General features: G+C 47.6%; 1 pseudogene; it reads left to right on the top strand.

Moving 5' to 3' along the window:
- The first annotated feature begins 10,607 nt into the window (after window positions 1-10,607).
- Window positions 10,608-20,257, top strand: LOC133241684 (ubiquitin-conjugating enzyme E2 variant 1-like; annotated as a pseudogene).
- Window positions 20,258-21,110: the final 853 nt, after the last annotated feature.

Consider the following 21,110-nt stretch of genomic DNA (forward strand, 5'->3'; position numbering starts at 1 on the left):
TTCATTTTTGCTGATTTTCATTTGTTGGATGTTTTTAAATTTATAACTTTCATAAGAAGTTTTTTCACTCACTCACCAGTGAGCGCTAAGCGCCCTCGTGGCCCACAGCTGTCGGGGTGGGGGACACGGGCGCGCTGCTGCGTCTGCAGCCTGTCCGCTCCCGGCGCCGCCCATCGAGGCCCCGACGCCTTCGCTCTCTGGCGTCCCTTCTCGTGCCCTGTCACGCTGGCCTTGCCCAGAATTTTATGTGGGGCTTGTGTGGCTGCCCTTTTGCCCTTTGTTCCTGCCTTTTGGTGGTGGTGGTTTGTTCCTAAAATAGGGAAAAGCTTTGCAAAGATGTTTGGCCCCTCACTTCCTTGATGGCTTGTGGATTTTCCTGGGTGTGTTTTTCCTCCTTTTCAGTTCTTGCTTCAAAAATGTTATCAAGGTACGTGTTTGGGAGGGGCACATTCTGAGGCTTTCTGGAAATATCTTTGTTATTTGAATGACAATTTGGCTGAATATTTAATTTTCTATTTTTTTACTTGTAATTCTTTAAAATACCGTCCCATATCTTCTTATGCGGTTTGTACAGAAATCTGGGATCAGTATGATTCTTGTTCCCATGTATGTGATCTCTTTGTTCTCTGTGGAACCTTCTTTTCAGACACTTCTCTGATCCTCTTAAACGTCACCGCAGCACGTCTAAGTGTGGGTTATGTCTTATCTTGCCTCTCTGTGACCCTAGTCTGAAGCCCTTCATCTTTCTTCACCTCTGGGAAGTTTGGCTCTGCTTCTTCCTCAAGCATTCCCTCCTCTCATTTCCTTTCTCCTTCTATCCCAGGACATGAGGCACTTCTTTCCCAATAACTAAGCTCCCTCTTCATCCTTGCCTCCTGCATGTCCCCTGTCACCTCTCAGGACCACTCTAGATTGACATCCTACACACCAACCTGCCTTTCAGGGATCCATCCCTGTTTTCAGTTCTGGTCATCAGAAGAGTGGTAAGAGCCAGCCCTTCCAGGGACTCAGTCTGTACCAAACACTGAATGCTTCATGTGTGTTAATAGGTTTAACCTCTTAACAACCTGATCAGATGGTGTGGTTATTCTCCTCATCTTAGAAAAGAAGCACTGGAGGCATTAGGTAGCCTCTCCAGCACCGCATGCTGGACAGCAGTGCAGGCCCAGGTGCCCAGGCAGGCGGCCTCCGGGCTCCAGCCTGCTTATCCTAGCACCAAGTACTTATTTCAGCAAGCCTAACATTGACTTTTCCCTAGCTTTGTATTTTGAAGCAATTTTAGACATGTGGAAAATCGCGAGGGCGGTACCAAGGGCCGCTGTCCCTCTTCAGCCAGGCTCCCCATGGTACCATCATCAAACCGGGACATTAACATGGGCATGATGCTGTTGACTAAACTGCAGACCTGTTCAAGGGTCACCAGTGTTCTCACCAGTGTCCTTTCTCTGTTCCAGGACCCTGGCTGCATTCAGTTATTCCTCCCAGCCTCCTCCGGCCTGTAACAATTTCAGTGCTTCCTTGCCCTTCATGATCACAACACGTCTGAGGAGTGTCCATCGGCTTTTTGCAGAATATCCCTCGGCTTGGTTTGTGCAGCGTTTCTCACCTTTGGAGTGACTCGAGTTAAGGCTTCTGATCATATCCTCACTTACACTTCTGCCCAGGCAGGTATGGCCCTCCCTAGGAGCGAATCCTGAGTCATGAAGGCCTCCTGGTGGGTCCTTCCTAACCTTGATGTGGATCCAGGGGAGCTGACCAACGGGGGGTCTTTGTGGAAAGCTAAGGGCACAACTTGACGACCTACTAGGCACTGCCTGGCTGTGTGCCAGCATCCGGGCTTCCAACGGCCCAAGAAGGGTGGTAGCCACGCCCAGGGCCTCCCATCAGGGCACGTTGCTCATGGATTTGTTCACGGGGCCTGCTGGCCTCCCATCAGGGCACGCTGCTCATGGATTTGTTCACGCGGCCTGCTGACCTCCCATCAGGGCACGCTGCTCATGGATTTGTTCACGGGGCCTGCTGGCCTCCCATCAGGGCACGCTGCTCATGGATGTGTTCACGGGGCCTGCTGACCTCCCATCAGGGCACGCTGCTCATGGATTTGTTCACGGGGCCTGCTGGCCTCCCATCAGGGCACGCTGCTCATGGATGTGTTCACGGGGCCTGCTGACCTCCCATCAGGGCACGCTGCTCATGGATTTGTTCACGGGGCCTGCTGGCTGTGCTAACCTGTTTTTTAAGCCAGGGGTCAATCAGATTTTAAGCACATATGGTAAGAATCTTCTAGTCTAAAGTAAAGAGTCATTCTAAACACCCGGCAGATATGAGTGCGGCTGGAGATACTTCTTAGCTGGGGCAGCTCTGACCTAGACGACCCCAGGGCGCTGAGGGTGCAACGACTGAGATTCAGGCGTTTGTGTGTAGCGCGTGTGTGATTGGATTGTACTGTGTGTAGCGCAAGTACAGTCATAATTGGGTACAGGCTAAGAGAAGACACATACGGAAACAAGCCGCAAGCCTGACGCCGTATCGGATCTATGGCCTTAGCACTAATCTCTGTGGTACTGGCTCTTCACCCCCGCTCCTCAAAGCTGAAAGAATGTTGCCTCGGGAGTCCCTGGTAGTCCAATGCTTAGGACTCCGTGCCCTCGTTGTTCAGCCCCTGGTTGGGGACCTGAGATCCCACAAGCTGTGTGACCCGGCAGCCACTATTTAAAAATTGAAAAAAAAATGAATGTTGCCTATAGCCTGAAATATACATAATAGCCCTTTCTCAAGGCTCTGCCTCCCAAGCTAGACCTTTAAAGGCATAACAATGTTTCATTCAAATAGAGGAGAAAAGGCTACAGAACAGAGAATAATACTCCTCTCCTGGAGGTTTGTGACCAGAGCTACACAGGCAGCTCCAAGAACAAAGAGTTATCACATCCCCTCCGAGGTCTGGAAGAAGGCTGCAGCAACCCCCTCCCCTTTAGTATAGAAGAAACCTGAATTCTAGCTCAGGGAAGATGGTTCTTTGGAACGTGAGTCTGACATCTTCTTCATCTGCGCAAATAAGGTTACTATGGGTTCTCCCAACACCTGGCTTCTTGATGCATTGATTGGCTGTCAGGTGGCGAGCATACAAGCTTGGCCTCAGGAACAGTAAGAGCTGAACTTAGTAAGAGATTTCCAAAGGGTCTTTTGTAGTTTGCAGTGACATTTGGAATAGAAAAGGAATTGGCCTCAGGGAGCACCAGGGGTCTCCAGCATCATGGACAAATCAGGATCTTGGGTGATACATTCAGGGCACGAAAGGCCAGAGCCCAGGGGATACTGACGAGGACGATGTCTGTAACTGGAACCTCATCCAAGCTCACAGGACAGGCCAGTGGGTTGAGAGAAAGGTGTTAGGGAAGAAGAGTGACCTTATTCAGAAGCAGGCAAAGCGAGGAGATGGCAGACTAAGACCCTAAGATCCGTCTTAATGCAGACTGCTCTCAGGACAGGAAGGTGGGAAGCCTGCAGAGACGAGGTCAGGAGGAGGGAGAGGCCACAGGCCACGGCCTCTCTTCTTGGCAGTTGACTCCAGTTGGACACGACTGAGCGACTGAACTGAACTGAACTGAACTGACATTAATCTGGTGTGGTCACGATGCTCCTTCAGATCAAATAAACAAGTCTTTGTTTTTCTTATTCACATTTCCTTATCACCACGTGGGTTTCTTTGAAAGGGGGCTGCCGTGTACACCCCAAGCTGTGGGCAGAATTCCTGCCGTGACTAACGTGTGTACGCAGGCTGAGCAGAGGCTTATGACTCAGGGGTTAAAGCAGCAGCAGAGACGGATGGCAAGATCCTCAAACAAGAGGCAGGTGGGTCTTCATTCCCTGAGAACAAAGAATTCTGGCAGATTGTTGGGTACACCCCTTGAGGAGCAGCTAGGACTCGGTTTATCCTGAACTGTCGTCGTTACTTTCCCCCTTTAACTGATTTCCCTCTGTTTCTGCGTTCCCTCGCTTCCCTAATCAGTAACTACCTTCCCTGCTCTTTGGAACACAGGGAGGGCCTGGGAGACCACAGCCTTCTTCAACGAACAAGAACCAAGAGTCTGAATTTTGCAATAAGGAGTTCATGATCTGAGCCACAGTCAGCTCCCGGTCTTGTTTTTACTGACTGTATAGAGCTTCTCCATCTTTGGCTGCAAAGAATATAATCAATCTGATTTCAGTATCGACCACCTGGTGATGCCCATGTGTAGACTCGTCTCTTGTGTTGTTGGAAGAGGGTGTTTGCTGTGACCAGTGCGTTCTCTTGGCAAAACTCTCTTAGGCTTTGCCCTGCTTCATTTTGTACATCAAGGCCAAACGTGCCTGTTACTCCAGGTGTCTCTTGACTTCCTACTTTTGCATTCCAGTCTCCTGTGATGAAATGGACATCTTTTTTGGATGTTAGTTCTAGAAGGTCTTGTAGGTGTTCTTAGGACTGTTCGCCTTCAGCTTCTTTGGCATTAGTGGTTAGGGCATAGACTTGGATTACTGTGATATTGAATGGTTTGCCTTGGAAACAAACAGGGATCATTCTGTCACTTTTGAGATGGTACCCAAGTACTGCATTTCAGACTCTTGTTGACTATGAGGGCTATTCCGTTTCTTCTAAGAGATTCTCGCCCACAGTAATAGTGTTATAGAATCAGGCATAAAGCACGCCTCAGAGGACACTCAAGACACTAGAGCACAGTTTATGACGCAGCAGGTCCAAGGGGAGCCGGTTTCCAACAAGGACCCCGATGATGTCAGAGGACTCGGTTTTACAGCTTCGGCCACAAGGCTGTTACACGTTAGTGATGAGTCTCACGCCACGCAGGTGCGGGCACTGTCATCAATCGCCGGAGCCAACCTGGCCTTTACTTCCAGTCTTGGTTTGCCATCCATGAAGAGGGGGTTTTCTGCCTTTTCTTTAACAATGGTTAACAGGGTTCGGGCCCAGTCCACATCCTGCCTTAAGATGGATGACGGTCTTCATGGTGGGAGCCCTCTTGCACTCCTCTCAACGGTAGATATAAGGGTCATCTGAATTAAAGTCGCCAAGTAAATCAAGCGCTTACAAGTTTTCTGCTAGTCATGAGTATCTGATGTCATCATGAAGGGATTTGGTGCTTTTCTAGATTAAGGAGATGCAAAGATTGGGATCATGAAACCTGTTCCTGAAAATGCCTGTCCCATCAGGCCCCGTGGAGCACAGATGGCCTCGCTCGGCCCTGACCCTCCAGGCGGTGTTGGAGGTTCAGCAGCCGCAGCAGCACAGGCTTCAGCCTCCACAGCGGCAGATGGCAAACGCCCTTGTTGTTCAGTCACTGGCAATGCTCTTGAAAGTGTTAGCTACTCAGTCATGTCCGACTCTTTGCAACCCCATGGACTGTAGCCCGCTCCTCTGTCCATGGGATTCTTCAGGCAAGAACACTGGATGGGTAGCCATTTCCTTCTCCAGGGGATCTTCCCAACCCAGGGATCAAACCTGGTCCTGGATTGCAGGCAGATTCTTTACCACTGAACCACAGGGAAGCCCGGCAGTGCTCTTGGCAAGCGCGTTTGTAGTTGACAGGCAAGTACCAATTTATGGGAACATAACTAAAGATCTCCCTGTTTTGTGAAAATACCCTGGTGGGGGAGGACTACAAGATGGAAAAGAGCTCTCATCGCCCCTAACAAGGCTACTCCAAAAGAAAAAATCCCAGCAAATGCTCCAGCACAGGCAGTCAGAGGCAGTCAGGAAGGGTACCCTGGTGTTGTCAGACGTGAGCCCTGTTAGTCACCAGACATCTCAGCCAGTCAACACAAGGGCTCACGCACACACACACAAACACAGACACGGCGCGCAGACCGCAGACGAGACAAGGTGCGGCCCGGAGGCCGTCTCCGCTCCAGACAGGGCACCAGAGTGGCTGGCAATGAGCAAGTAGGATTTTCTCGTCCTGCACAAGCCAGAGAGACTCACCCCAAAACAACACACACACAAACACAAATAACCGATAAGCTACAGTTGCACAGACAGAGAATCAGAGAAGTATAGTCTAAAAATTCCACTTTCACTCCCAGATGGAGGCTTCTAAACAGACTTACTCAGTTCTTGAAAAAGAACTAACTTCGAGGTGGCTCTCAGGGAGCCCAGAGTGGCTAGCTCACGTGGAGTGGAGACAGCACCTAGCTTTCCCATTCCTGTGACAAAATAATTACAGCTGAAAGTGATATAATAGCTTCAGCCACCATACAAAGGCCACCTCTCCACACTTTTAGGAATGTACATTGGCCAAACCAAATTACAGTAGAATACCATCCTTTTTTGCCACATGTTCATAGCTATAAATCAATAAGTCTGCCAAGATTTTGCCCAGGTGGCTATAAGATGGAATTGAAGACGTGTTTCTCATGTTTGTTCAAAAGAACACTCAAGTGCAGACCAAGAATAAACAAAATCCTTATGGCAATGAAAGCCTCAAACCAAAGGAACCAAAACACAAACAGGCTCAAATTGGCTTCCAAGTTCCACTTAGCCTGTGACCTCTGTCCAAGAAGCAGACCTTCCAAATGGGATTTCCTGGAGTGAGAAATTCCCTAAAAGGGATACAGGTCTCCCCCAAAAGGACAAGGCTAACAGGGCCTCAGAGTACATGCCAGGGGACTTACCCAAACGCAGGCCAAGATGTCACAAAGTCCCAAATGTTACTTTTCTCCTTCTCCAAAATAACTCCTTGGAGCAGGATGTTCAGGCCAGCATGGGCAGGAGGAAGAGAGGAATGTCCTCAAGGCAAAGATGGCCTTGGAAGATGTTAAGATGGTCCCTCTTCCTTTGCCCACTCCCACCTCAGAGTTCCAACTACCAGGATGGCAGATGGAGTATGACTAGGGCTCAGCCTTTCCAGTCAAAGGTCCCAGGAGATTTGGCGTCTGAAGGAATTATCCAGCCCTCCACTCTCTTACAAGAGGCTGGCATGGAGAAAGCCTCAGGGCCCAAGCAAGCTGGTGCCCTCCCAGGGGCATCTCCAAGTCAGCTCCGCCTGGACACCAAAGTTGGTGCCAACAATTCAGCCTCCGCAGTGGTGCCACCTGAGTCCCGGAGACAGAGTCGGGGTGAAGTGGAAAAGAACTCGAAAGGCGAAATGGCCGTCTGAGGAGGCCTCACAAAGGCTGAGAAAAGAAGTGAAAGGCAAAGGAGAAAAGGAAAGATAGAGCCATCTGAACGCAGAGTTCCAAAGAATAGCAAGGAGAGATAAGAGAGCCTGCCCCAGTGATCAATGAAAAGAAATAGAGGAAAGCAATAGAAGGGGAAAGACTAGAGATCCTTTTTTTTTTGGCCTAGCTAAAAAATTTATGACATTTTTAATTCCACTAATTTGTCTAAGTATGAATAAAATGTTAGATTTCTAATTTATGTTCACTCAAAACTTTAATATAGTTCCATTTATTCTGGCATCTAGTATTGCTGCTAAATGTCTAGAAAGCTTACTGTTTTAGTGATTAAAAAAAAATATTGAATGATGCTTGACACTTGTAGTCCAATTCTGAGAATATAAAAAATGCTATGGTTTAAAAAAAAAGAAGGAAATTAACATATGTTACAGTGTTGTTAACCAAAATACAGATTTTGTTCAAATTTCACAGAATTTTATGCTAGTGTCCAATATTCGTTTTCATACTTTATTCAAGATTCCACATTGTATTTAGTTACATTGATCAGCTTCAGCTGCATGAAGTAAATTCTGATAAATTCTCTTTTCATTTTTATTCTCTTACGAATATCTTCTAATTTTCCTTGCTATGGTTCACCCATCATTTAAAAGTGGACATGTAATTTTCAAATACATGGGTTTTTTTCAAGTATCTTTGATATTGATTTCTTATTTTCATATTAATTTCTCATTTAAATGCTTTCTTCTCTGCAATCACCCTCTGTGTTTTTTCAGTCTTTTAATTTTATTGAGGCTTTCAGTGGCTAAGTCATAGATCTCTCTTGGTAGATGTCACACTGCACTTGAAATATGGATGTTATTTTCACATGTATTCTGATATTGATTTCTAACATAATTCCACAGTGATAAGAGAACAGACTGTGTATGATTTCAATACCTTTATACAATGAAATTTTTGCACCTTGTCTTATGTCCCTGGATATGTTCCAGTGTCTTCTGATATATAGTTTATGGGAACTCCAAGCCAGGCTTCAACAGTATGTGAACCGTGAACTTCCAGATGTTCAGGCTGGATTTAGAAAAGGCAGAGGAACCACAGATCAAATTGCCAACATCCATTGGATCATAGAAAGAGCAAGAGAGTTCCAGAAAAACATCTACTTCTGCTTTATTGATTGCGCCAAAGCCTTTGACTGTGTATGTCACAACAAACTGGAAAATTCTTAAAGAGATGGGAATACCAGACCACTCGACCTGCCTCCAGAGAAACCTGTATGCAGGTCAAGAAGCAACAGTTAGAACTGGACATGGAACAGTGGACTGGTTCCAAATCAGAAAATGAGTATGTCAAGGCCGTATACTGTCACCCTGCTTATTCAAATTATACACAGAGTACATCATGAGAAACGCTGGGCTGAATGAAGCACAAGCTGGGATCATGATTGCCAGGAGAAATATCAATAACCTCAGATATGCAGACGACACCACTCTTATGGCAGCAAGCAAAGAAGAACTAAAGAGCCTCTTGATGAAAGTGAGAGAGTGAAAAAGTTGGCTTAAAACTCATTCAAAAAACATGGCATCCGGTCCTCTCACTTCATGGCAAATAGATGGGGAAACAATGGAGACAGTGAGAGACTTTATTTTCTTGGGCTCCAAAATCACTGCAGATGGTGACCGCAGCCATGAAATTAAAAGACACTTGCTCCTTGGAAGAAAAGCTATGACCAACCTAGACAGCATATTAAAAAGCAGAGATATTACTTTGTCGACAAAGGTCTGTCTAGTCAAAGCTATGGTTTTTCCAGTAGTCACGTATGGATGTGAGAGTTGGACTACGAAAAAAGCTAAGCACCAAAGAATTGATGCTTCTGAACTGTAGTGTTGGAGGAGACTCTTGTGAGTCCTTTGGACTGCAAGGAGATCAAACCAGTCCATCCTGAAGGGAATCAGTTCTGAATATTCACTGGAAGGACTGATGCTGAAGCTGAAGCTCCACTACTTTGGCCGCCTGATGCGAAGAACTGACTCACTGGAAAAGACCCTGATGCCAGGAAAGGTTGAAGGCTGGAGGGGAAGGGGATGACAGAGGATGAGGAGGTTGGATAGCATCACCAAGGCGATGGACATGAATTTGAGCAAGCTCTGTGAGTTGTTGATAACAAGGAGGCCTGGTGTGCTGCAGTCCATGGGGTCGAAAAGAGCTGGACACAACTGAGAGACGGCCGACTAACTGAAACCAGATAAGGGCTGTGGACAGACTTCAGGGCCCTGAGGTGACGAAAGCTGGGACAACGTCAGCAACGTGATGAGAATTACGATTGCCGGCCAAAAATAAAGCAATACCCCCACATCCTTGCTGCTCTGAACAAGCAATTGATTAAATAAATAAAGTGAGGGGGCTTTCCTGGTGGTCCAGTGGTTAAGAATCCATCTCGCAATGCAGGGGACGATCCCCACCCGCCTCTACAACGTTCGATCCCTGGTCCAGGAAGGTCCCACGTGCCGCAGAGCAGCTAAGCCCCACAGCTGTTAAGCCTGTGCTCTAGAGCCCGGGACCGAAACTGCTGAGCCCACACAGCTGGAGCCTGTGCTTGACGACAAGCGGAGCCACCTCATCGAGAGGACCTCGCACCACAGCTAGATAGTAGCTCCCACTCGCTGCAACTAGGGAAAGCCTGTGTGCAATAACAAAGAACCCAGCATGGCCAAAAATCAATCAATCAATTTTGTTTAAAAATGGAGGATAAGGGAAAGTTCTTTTCACATTAGAATTCCAATTAACAAGCGGAGAAGGAAACAGGTAAATAGGAAATCACACAACATCCAACAATAATAGTCAAAGACATGGTCCGATGCTGCTGCTAAGTCACATCAGTCGTGTCCGACTCTGTGAGACCCCAGAGACGGCAGCCCACCAGGCTCCCCGTCCCTGGGATTCTCCAGGCAAGAACACTGGAGTGGGTTGCCATTTCCTTCTCCAATGCATGTAAGTGAAGTCGCTCAGTCATGTCCAACTCTTATAGACCCCACGGACAGCAGCCCACCAGGCTCCCCCGTCCCTGGGGTTCTCCAGGCAAGAACACTGGAGTGGGTTGCCATTTCCTTCTCCAATGCATGAAAGTGAAAAGGGAAAGTGAAGTCTCTCAGTCATTTCCAACTCTTAGCAACCCCATGGACTGCAGCCCACCATGCTCCTCCATCCACGGGATTTTTCAGGCGAGAATACTGGAGTGAGTTGCCATTTCCTTCTACAGGGGATCTTCCTGACCCAGGGATCAAACCTGGTCTCCCGAATTGCAGGCAAACTCTTTACCAGTTGAGCCACCAGGGAATTCTTCATGGTCTTGAAGTATCTCCCCAATATACTAATTAAAAAAATGTTTTTTTCACATCATTTTATTATATTGAATTCATCTCAAGTGAGCTCACTGAGATTGTTGCTCTTGTTCTTTGTTGTACAATTCTATTTCTTTCTTGGACTAAGGCATGTTGGACTGCAGGCTCATTTTGATGGGAGGTTTCCTGAGTTGGTTTGTAGAGACGTGTTCCTCTCTCTGTCTGCTCCTCCATCCCCACGTAGGCATCTTGAGGTTGCCTCTGAACCGGACGTTGTTGGTGCCCTACCCAGAAGCCTTTGCACCTGCTGCCCCTCCTTCAGCTGCTGGGCGCATCCGTTGCTCATTTCCCCAGAGAACTACTATTTTAAGTAATTATTTTGCCACATAGCATGTGGGAACTTAGTTTCCGACCAGAGATCAAACTCACACAGCCTGTACTGGAAGCTCCAAGTCTTAACCACTGGACAACCAGGTAAGACCCCAATATACTAATTATCTACAAAGAAAAGAGTGACTTTACTTATTTTCTTTCTTTTTTAAATTATGAAAGTATAATAACACCTTTATTTTCCAAGGAGACTTGGAAAATACAAAACAAAAATACATATAGTTCCACTGTATATTAGATTATTTTTTAAGTTGAGATTTTTTAGTTGGAGTTTCAATATCAGACTCTCAAAAATCAATCGAATGAATAGAAAGGTGAAAAGTGAAAGTGAAGTCGGTCAGTGGTGTCTGACTCTTTGCGGCCCGGTGGACTGTAGCCCTCCATGCTCCTCTGTCCATGGGATTTTCCAGGCAAGAGTCCTGGAGTGGGCTGCCATTTCCTTCTCCAGAGGATCTTCTCCACCCAGGGATTGAACCCAGGTCTCCCACATTGTAAGCAAGACGCTTTACCATCTGAGCCACCAGGGAAGTCAGAAAGGTAGAAGGATATAGTAGACATGAAAAACACTGTAAACCAATTCAACATAATTAAGATTCATATAATTTTCACATAACAGTAGGATACAAATTCTATTCAAGTTCCCACAGACTATAAATCAGAAGATACTGGAACATATCTAGGGACATAAAACAAGGTGCAAAAATTTCACGGTATCAGTTCAGTTCAGTTGCTCAGTCGTGTCCGACTCTGCAACCCCATGGACTCCAGAACATCAGGCTCATACCACTTCTGTCCTTTATCGAGCCTGTCTTTGCATGAAATGTTTCCTTGGTATCTCTAATTTTCTTGAAGAGATCTCTAGTCTTTCCCATTCTATTGTTTTCCTCTATTTCTTTGCATTGATCACTGAGGAAGGCTTTCTTATTTCTCCTTGCTATTCTTTGGAACTCTGCATTCAGATAACTATATCTTTCCTTTTCTCCTTTGCCTTTCACTCTCTTCTTTTCTCAGCTATTTGTAAGGCCTCCTCAGACAACCGTTTTGCCTTTTTCATTTCTTTTTCTTGGGGATGGTCTTGATCAATGCCTCCTGTACAATGTCATGAACCCCCATCCATAGTTCTTCAGGCACTCTGTCTATCAGATCTAATCCCTGGAATTTGTTTTTCACTTCCACTGTATAATCATAAGGGTTTTGATTTAGGTCATACCTGAATGGTCTAGTGGTTTTCCTTACTTTCTTCAATTTAAGTCTGAATTTTGCAATAAGGCGTTCATGATCTGAGCCACAGTCAGTTATCCGGTTTAGTGTGTGTTTTTGAGTACTTCCTTGTGTTCTTGAAAGGTTGTTGTTGAATCATGCAAAGACATCAGGATTCTTGGCCCCTGGAGGAGAAGAATTCAATCCGGGGCCAGAGATGAGGCTTGATCGCTCAGAGCTTTTGTGTAATAAAGTTTTATTAAAGTATAAAGGAGATAGAGAAAGCTTCTGACGTAGGCATCAGAAGGGGGCAGAGAGTACCCCCCTGCTAGTCTTCAGCTGGATGTTATACAGTCACTAGCAGTCTGTTAATGACAGAAAGGAATGTCTTAAAACTCAGAATAGCACCAGGCCCCTCACCCATAAGGTGCCTTTTGGGATAATCTTGGCACCAAATGGTTCATCCTGGGCCATAAAATGATTAACTTGAATCTTGAAGAAGGGCAGACCACCATACAAATAGTTTCATTTACATAGATTAGGGGAACAATATTTGAGTATAACATACTGGTTTGTCAAGTAGGTTCCGAGGGAACTGTCATGAAGACAGAGTTTGGGGTAAATGCATAGCACATTAGCATAGCTTAAGACAAGCATTTCCATAAGAAAAAGGCATTGGTTAACTTAAGGTTTGAGAATAATTAACTTCAGGCCAAACCAGGTGTCCTTATGGCAACACAGTATTTTAAGAGAAACCTCCTTTTAAATTTGTAGAGAAGGAAAAAACATCGCTAGTTTGTTTCCTCCTGCCGCTTAAGAGAGATAAAGATGTCTGATACTTGCAGGCTATTTCCTCCGTTTGGAGACCCCTGGCCTTCCTGCCTGTTACCTTCTCATTCTGACGCCACAAGAGCGCCCAGGCCCATCGTGGGGGCTCCCTGCCTAGGCCTGGAATGGGCCGTTTCTCCAGGGAGCCTGGTTCCTTTACTGGAGAACGAGTGGTCTTGGAAACCAAGACCTGGGCACCATGTGCTCCTTGCCTCTTGGACTCTCAGCAGAGACGGGAAATACACATGCGTGTCATAATGGACCCTACATCCTCTGTTCTGTATATTTCTGGGTGCAGAGTACAGACCACAAGTGCAGACTCACAGGACCCCTACCCGACACTGCCTCCCCTCCTTCTCTTACGTTCTCGGACAGCAAGGTCGCTAACCTCTTCAGTCAGTGCAGTTGCTCAGTCCTGTCTGACTCTCTGTGACCCCATGGACAGCAGCATGTGAGGCTTCACTGTCCATCACCAGCTCCTGGAGCTTGCTCAGACTCAGTTCCATTGAGTCGGTGATGCCATCCAACCATCTCATCCTCTGTCATCTCCTTCTCCTCCTGCCTTCAGTCTTTCCTGGCATCAGGGTCTTTTCCAGTGAGTTAGTTCTTCCCATCAGGTGGCCAAAGTACTAGAACTTCAGCTTCACCATCAGTCCTTCCAGTAAATATTCAGGACTGATTTCCTTTAGGATTGACTGGTTTGATCTCTCTGCTGTCCAAGAGACTCTCAAGAGTCTTCTCTAACACCACAGTTCAGAAGCATCAGTTCTTTGGCGCTCAACTTTCTTTATGGTCCAACTCTCACATCTATACATGACTACTGGAAAAACCATGGCTTTGACTAGATGGACTTTTGTCGACAAAGTAATGTCTCTTTTTAGTATGCTGTCTAGGTTGGTCATAGCTTTTCTTCCAAGGAGCAAGTGTCTTTTAATTTCATGGCTGCGGTCACCATCTGCAGTGATTTTGGAGCCCAAGAAAATAAAGTCTCTCACTGTTTCCATTTTTTCCCCATCTATTTGCCATGAAGTGATAGAAGTGGATCCACGATATTAGTTTTTTGAATGTTGAATTTTAAGCCAGCCTTTTCACTCTCCCCTTTCACTTTCATCAAGATGCTCTTTAGCTCTCCTTTGCTTTCTGCCATAAGGGTGGTGTCATCTGCACATCTGAGGTTACTGATATTTCTCCCGACAATCTTGATTCCAGCTTGTGCTTCATCCAGCCCAGCATTTCACATGACGTACTCTGCATATAAGTTAGATAAGCAGGGTGACAGCATGCAGCCTTGATGTACTCCTTTCCTGGTTTGGAACCAGTTCGTTGTTCCATGTCCGTTTCTAACTGTTGCTTCTTGATCTGCACACAGATTTCTCAGGAGGCAGGTCAGGTGGTCTTGAAGAATTTTCCGCAGTTTGTTGTGATCCACACAAAGGTTTTAGTGTAGTCAGTGAAGCAGAAGTAGATGTTCTCCTGCAGTTCTCTTGCTTTTTCTGTGATCCAGTGGATGTTGGCAATTTGATCTCTGGTTCCTCTGCCTTTTCTAAATCCAGCTTGAACATCTGGAAGTTGTCAGTTCATGTACTATTGAAGCCTGGCTTGGAGAATTTTGAGCATTATTTTGCTAGCGTGTGAGATGAGTGCAACTGTGCAGTAGTTTGAGCATTTTTTGGCATTGCCATTCTTTGGGATTGGAATGAAAACTGACCTTTCCCAGTTTTACCCACACAGATTTACATATTTGTCACACAGCTAGAGGGAAGTCCAGGTGCCACACTCACACACAGCCCTTTCTGCCGGGAGCCTGTGGCTTCCTGTCAACTTCCTCTTTCCACGAGATGTGGCAAGCTTTCCCTACTCTGCCCTGTGTCTCTTTTCCACAAATGAGCAGACACATGTCATCTTCCTTCTTAAACGAAAGGAACTGGGAGGGGGTGAAGAAAGGGCCGGCCTTTGAGCGACAGCGACGCCAGATGGCAGCCACCATGGGCTCGGGAGTAAAAGTCCCTCGCAATTTCCGACTGTTGGCAGAACTCGAAGAAGGCCAGAAAGGAGTAGGAGATGGCACAGTTAGCTGCAGTCTAGAAGATGACGAAGACATGACACCTACAAGATGGACAGGGGTGGTAATTGGGCCTCCAAGAACAGTTTATGAAAACTGAATATACAGCCTTAAAATAGAATGTGGACCTAAATACCCAGAAGCACCCCCTTTGTAAGACTCGTAACAAACATTAACATGAACGGAGCTAATAGTTCTAACGGACTGCTGGACCCAAGAGCCGTGCCAGTGCTGGCGAAACGGCAGAATTCGTGTAGCACCGAAGCTGTCCTGCGAGAGCTTCTGCGCCTCATGATGTCTAAAGCAAATATGAAACTCCCTCAGCCGCCTGAAGGACAGTGTTACAGCTCAATCCAAAAGAAAAACCACAGGCCTCCCCTGCCCCCATCCGATTTAAGCAGTCTTCATTTTCCACGTGGTAAATTCTCTAGATTCGTCTTGTAGACCTCAAAGTACTGGAAAGAAAGCTCCCACTCAAAGGCAGTTTATCTTAAGATACTGTGAATGATACGAATTTTTGTCCATGTGAAATATATAAGTTGTGCTATAAAAAGAAAGAAAGAAAGGAACTACTATAGATGACTCTCGGTGCTTCTCCTCTTAACATAGTGCGTGGAAGTGACACCACCCACTTGGAGTGACCTTCCTCCTTTTTCTTCAGGGCCTGCACGCCGCTCTCAGAAGTGTGGGCATTTAGGTTGTTCCTAACGTTTTGTGGTTACAAACAAGTCTGCAGTGAATCCTCTTTGCATATCTGTTTCCCGTTGTTTGAAGCGCATCTTCAGGGTATGTGTGTGTGCTCAGTCGTGTCCAGCTCTTTGCGACCCCATGGACTGTGGCCCTCCAGGCTCCTCTGTCCATGGAATTTCCCAGGCAAGAATACAGGCATGGGTTGCCATTCCCTTCTCCAGGGGATCTTCCAGACCCAGGGATCAAACCCATGTCTCTTGCATCTCCTGCATTAGCAGGCAGATTCTCTACCACTGCACCCCCTGTAAAGCCACCTTCAGGGTAGGTTCCTAAAAACAGAGCTATTGGTCAAAGGAGAGTGCATACACATTTTTGTCTGACCCAATTCCATTTCAGGATTTACCATTTGGGGTTCCCCAGGGCTGTATGAGGATGCTGGTTTCTCTGCAGTTTCAACAACAGAGCCAGTCATAAAGTGAAAGTCGCTCAGTCATGTCTGACTTTTTGAGACCCCATGGACTATACAGTCCATGGAATTCTCCAGGCCAGAATACTGAAGGGGGTAGCTGTTCCCTTCTCCAGGGGATTTTCCCAACCCAGGGATCAAACACAGGTCTCCCACATTGCAGGCGGACCTTTACCCGCTGAGCCACAAGGGAAGCCCAAGAATACTGAAGTGGGTAGCCTATCCCTTCTCCAGCAGATCTTCCCGATCCAGGAATTGAACCAGGGTCTCCAAAATTGCAGGCGGATTCTCTACCAACTGAGCTATCATAGTTTTAAATTTTTTGCCACTTTGAGAGGTAAGAAGTGAGACCTTGGTCTTATATTAATTGCATTGCTCTATTAATGAGTGATTTCAATGTTTTTTCATATGTTTAGGATTTTTTAGTATAAACTGTCTGTTCGTGTATTTTCTCCATCTACCTGCTCATCTTTCAGACTTCTTGGCACATCAGGGTTACAAGCACCTTTTCTGAGTGTATGCTCTGAATATTTGCTCCTAATTTGTCAAGTACTTGTACTTTGTACAAGTGTTTATACGAGTGTTTGTCATGCAACTTTGAAAACTGTTTATGCAGTCAAATTTATTCACCTTTTGTCTGGATTCTAAATCTTAGTTATGTAAAAAACAAAATTTAACTGAGTAAATCTGAAGCTCTAACCACTTTACAAAATCATGTATGGATGTGAAAGTTGGACTATAAAGAAAGCTAAGCACCTAAGAATTGATGCTTTTGAACTGTGGTGTTAGAGAAGACTCTTAAGAGTCCCTTGGACTGCAAGGAGATCCAACCAGTCCATCCTAAAGGAAATCAGTCCTGAATATTCATTGGAAGGACTGATGCTGAAGCTGAAGCTCCAATCCTTTGGCCACCTGATGCAAAGAGCTGACTCATTTGAAAAGACCCTGGTGCTGGGAAAGATTGAAGGCAGGAGGAGAAGGGGATGACAGAGGATAAGATGGTTGGATGGCATTACTGACTCGATGGACATGAATCTGAATAAACTCCTGGAGTTGGTGATGGACAGGGAGGCCTGGAGTGCCGCAGTCCATGCGTTGCAAAGAGTCGGACACGACCGAGCGACTGAAATGAACTGAACTGAACCACTTTATTTGGTAATTAATGAATTGGCAGCGTCTCATCCAGCAAGCACCAGGGTGCTCAGAGGAGCAGCACAAAGTGGGACATTTTACAGGAAGGAAGATGGGGCAAGGAGATCACTAGCTGAAGAAAGCAAGGCGACTGGGGCGGGATGGCTCCTCTTGAGGGCGGGGGGAGGGGAGAGGAACAGCCGGATGTCCCTCATCTTCCAGGGATGGAGGGCACCCACAGGACACATCACCTCCTCGGTGCTGACCAGGGAATCCTAGGACATTCTGGGGAAGGCTGAACTGCAGTCGAGTAGGAGGCGAGGTTTGCGCGCGTGGACTTTAGCACAGGTGACAGCACTTTGGGCCTCCGCTTTTTCCTTCACCAGCTAGTCCCGAGGTCAGGAGGGAGTCACCGAGTTCCTTTGGTGTTTTGTGTGTTTCAGATTCCAGTTCATCGGCGCCCCACGCAAGAGCACCCTCTGTGCTGGGTGCTCCTGTTCCATTCCCAAGGTCTGTCTGCTGCCCCAGCACCAGCAGATTTGATTGTGGGGAGTTGATTATGTTGACCACATTTTTCACTGTTCTGGGTCCATCTGGTGGGATGACTCAGTCAAATGCTATGTCAGCCAAAGGGTTGTTTTTCTTTTTAAAGTCTCCTCTTCCTGCTCTGGGGGAGCTGCTCCCATTTCCTGGGAATCCTGGGGTGGGGGCGGGGGAGGGCATGTGAATGACTGTCCTCCAGCCCTGCTGCCAGGCAGGGCCTCCTCCTTAGCAAAGCCTGAGGGCAAGGCAAGGGAGAGCCTCCTGGTGTCCAGCCGGGAGCCGAGCAGGAGGAGGAGGGAGGAAGGAAGGAAGAGCCTGTGCTGCCGCCACTGAACTGACCACTGACCAGAGGGTCCCCGCCTTCCTCTCCTTTCTCCCTCAAACACCCCCCAGTCTCTGCTCCTGGAGAGTCCTGGGTTTTTCCTGGAAAATCTCTGGGAAGAGAGAGCTTTGTTCCAGATTGTGCCGTTGTGGAGCTGGTGATGTGAAAATCATACTCATCCTAGTAACCCTTGGGCCTTTTTAAAAGAGAGAGACTCCAGGTATTGACGAGTCAGCCCCAGTCAGGGAGAGGAAGGCGGGCGGGATGGAAAGTGCTCAGGGGACACCCCAGCCTTTCCCCCTGCGAACTCCAGGCTTCGGAGGGGCAGAGCCACGGAAAATCCCCAACAAGTATTTTCTTCTTCAAACTGAAGGGGAGCAGGTTTTGCCACCAAAAATACTGATGCTGAAAACTGGGCCTCTGTACACTGGTGCTGAATTGAATCTCAGAAATAGAGTTTTTGGTGAAGTAGAAAAGAATAGCTTTATTGCCTGACAGGCAAAGGGGGACACAGCAGGGCTGTGCCCTCAAAACCTTGTGTCCTGACCCCGAGGCAGTTTTGTAGCAGTGGATCAAGGGTGCGGCTGTGCGGAGGGCCAGGGTGTGTGTAGGGCTAGCCTCCTTTAACCTGGCCTCAGGTGGTCCCCCGATGAGCGTCTCTGGTTCTCAGGGTTACCAAACTGCAATGCTCTCTGGAAAGAAGGATGCTTGTCAGGCTAACATCTTCATTTGTTGGGGGTTTGAGTTCTGTAAGGAGCTCAAAGACACTGCTGTGCACCCCTGAACCCGGACCCTGACACCAGGCTGCACTGCTGCTCTCTGAGTCCCCTCTCTTCCCTGATTAGCAACTGTCCAACCTTGCCCTTTTGAATTCAGGGAAGGTCACGTAGCCGGGGACACAGAAAGGGTTTCATGCCCAGGAGCCCACAGAGTCCTGACGGGCTTCATTATCTCTCGTCAGCATAAATGTTACAGAAAGCACATCGATTAAAGCCCTTCATATTGGCCAGGCACCATAGTAACCATTTGCGTGAGTTATTTTATGACAGGAGATCCTAGTAAAGAACACGGAACTAACAAGCACCACCAACCGGAAGATTCAGGACAGGTGAAAAGGGACCGCACATGTCCCACCACCTCCCAGAGTCCTTCTTGCTGACATCCGTCTTGAGCAGCGTGTGTTCCCCCAGGAAGGACCCTGAGACAGAGTGATTGGCCAAAGACAGCCCAGAAACGAACCCCGTCACCATAAAACCCAAGACTGCAGCCACGCGGTAGGGCGGTCCTCCGTGGTCCCGACTGTCCCCTCCCGCCAGGCGCCCATCTTCCAGTCAAGTCTCTGCCTTTGTCAGCACGTCTCCCTGAACAACTTCATTCCGAGCGCTAGACAAGAGCCACTTTTAAGCCCAGGAAGGGGTCGCCTTTCCTGCAGCAACTGGCAACCATGAAGGGACCCCTTTTTACTGCGACTGATGTCCCAGCTCCTCAGGGCACTCAAAGGCCAGCTTGCCTGCTGAGGAACCAGACCCAGCAGCCGCAACCAGGACTCTGGTCCCTGGCCTCTTCCCGACGCAGGCGTCTGTCTGGATGCCCTAACCGGGTAGAAGCAAGCGACTTCGGGGATGCCTTTGTTTCTCTCATCCTCCTGTTCAACGCCTGCTACCCTACTTCCCCCTTGTCCCCTGGCACTGGACGCAGGAGTCTGGTAGAAGGGGCTCAGCCTGAGCTGAGGGCTGGCGCCTGGTCACCTCTGGCTGGCACAGAACTCAAATTCTGGTTCTGGTTCCAGTCTGGTTTCTGGGTACTGGTAGGGCCGAGCTCCAGTCCTCCCCTTGCTGGAAGCTCCGGGTAAAGCCCCATAATGCCGGGCGTCCGCAGGTGGCAGGAGATGTCTGTAAAGACACCCCTTTTTCCCTCTCTCTCCTAACCCTAACCCCTTTTTCCTCTGTCTCCTTCCTTCTTACTTAACCGGGCCTCTTTCCCTCCCTTTGAAGACCCAAAGTATTTCCATTTACTCAATCAACATTTGGGTCTGAAGTTCTGAGTCTTCGTGAGAGATTTTCTGAGAGACTGCGTCTCTTACCTGTCAGCTGTGCTTTCCGTTCTCAGGGAGAAAATCAGGCAATGGAACCCCTCCATCAGGCGTCTGAAGTTCTGAGTCTTCATGAGAGATTTTCTGAGAGACTGCGTCTCTTACCCGTCAGCCGTGCTTTCCGTCCTCAGGGAGGAAATCAGGCGATTTTCCCTCCATCAGGCGCCCTGTTTCTATCAATTCAGTCACTTGATTGTTCGTTTGGCTGAGTGCTTCCAAGTGGAAGTGACTGACAAGGCTCAGCACAGTCTCACCTGGTCTTGGGGGAAAGTTAATACCCTAGACATACGCCTAGGGGTTCATTAGCCTTTCGGGACAAGCCCTAGATCCCCACCGATTGTGCTCGCCACTGAGCATTTCCTTTGGCACATATACCATCAAGCAATCTGGGACCAGGAGAGAGCTTACAGCCTCAAGTCAGACACAGGCGCATCCACCCCATACTGGTCCCCTGGTGACAGGACATAGGCTAGACCACCATCGAAATGGGAAACGAGCCCAGCTTCCCTTTACACACCCCACTGGGTTGTCTTTGGGCCCACTGGGAAGGATACCACCTGAATGGACTAAAAAGAAGAAAACATATGAAACATTATACTTGATACTGGCCTACTCACTTCCTGGGAGGAGGGGGAAATGGCCCCAGTCAGGGGGACTTGGATTTAACACCATTTTGTAGCTCAGTCTATACTGCAAACTCGAGGGTAAATAAAAGGAGGTTCCCAATGTCCAGGCCTTTATGGCCCTCTACCAGGATTCCCAGAAAAGGAGACAATGCAAGCTCAGAGACCGCAACAAAGGCTTTTTCAAAGTTCTTTTGGCGAGGTCCGAAGCCAAGGACCCCCTTGCCCTTCTGACCCCCTCAGCTTGGACAGAGAGAA

This window comes from Bos javanicus, chromosome 29, assembly GCF_032452875.1.
Source record: "Bos javanicus breed banteng chromosome 29, ARS-OSU_banteng_1.0, whole genome shotgun sequence".
NCBI lineage: Eukaryota > Metazoa > Chordata > Mammalia > Artiodactyla > Bovidae > Bos > Bos javanicus.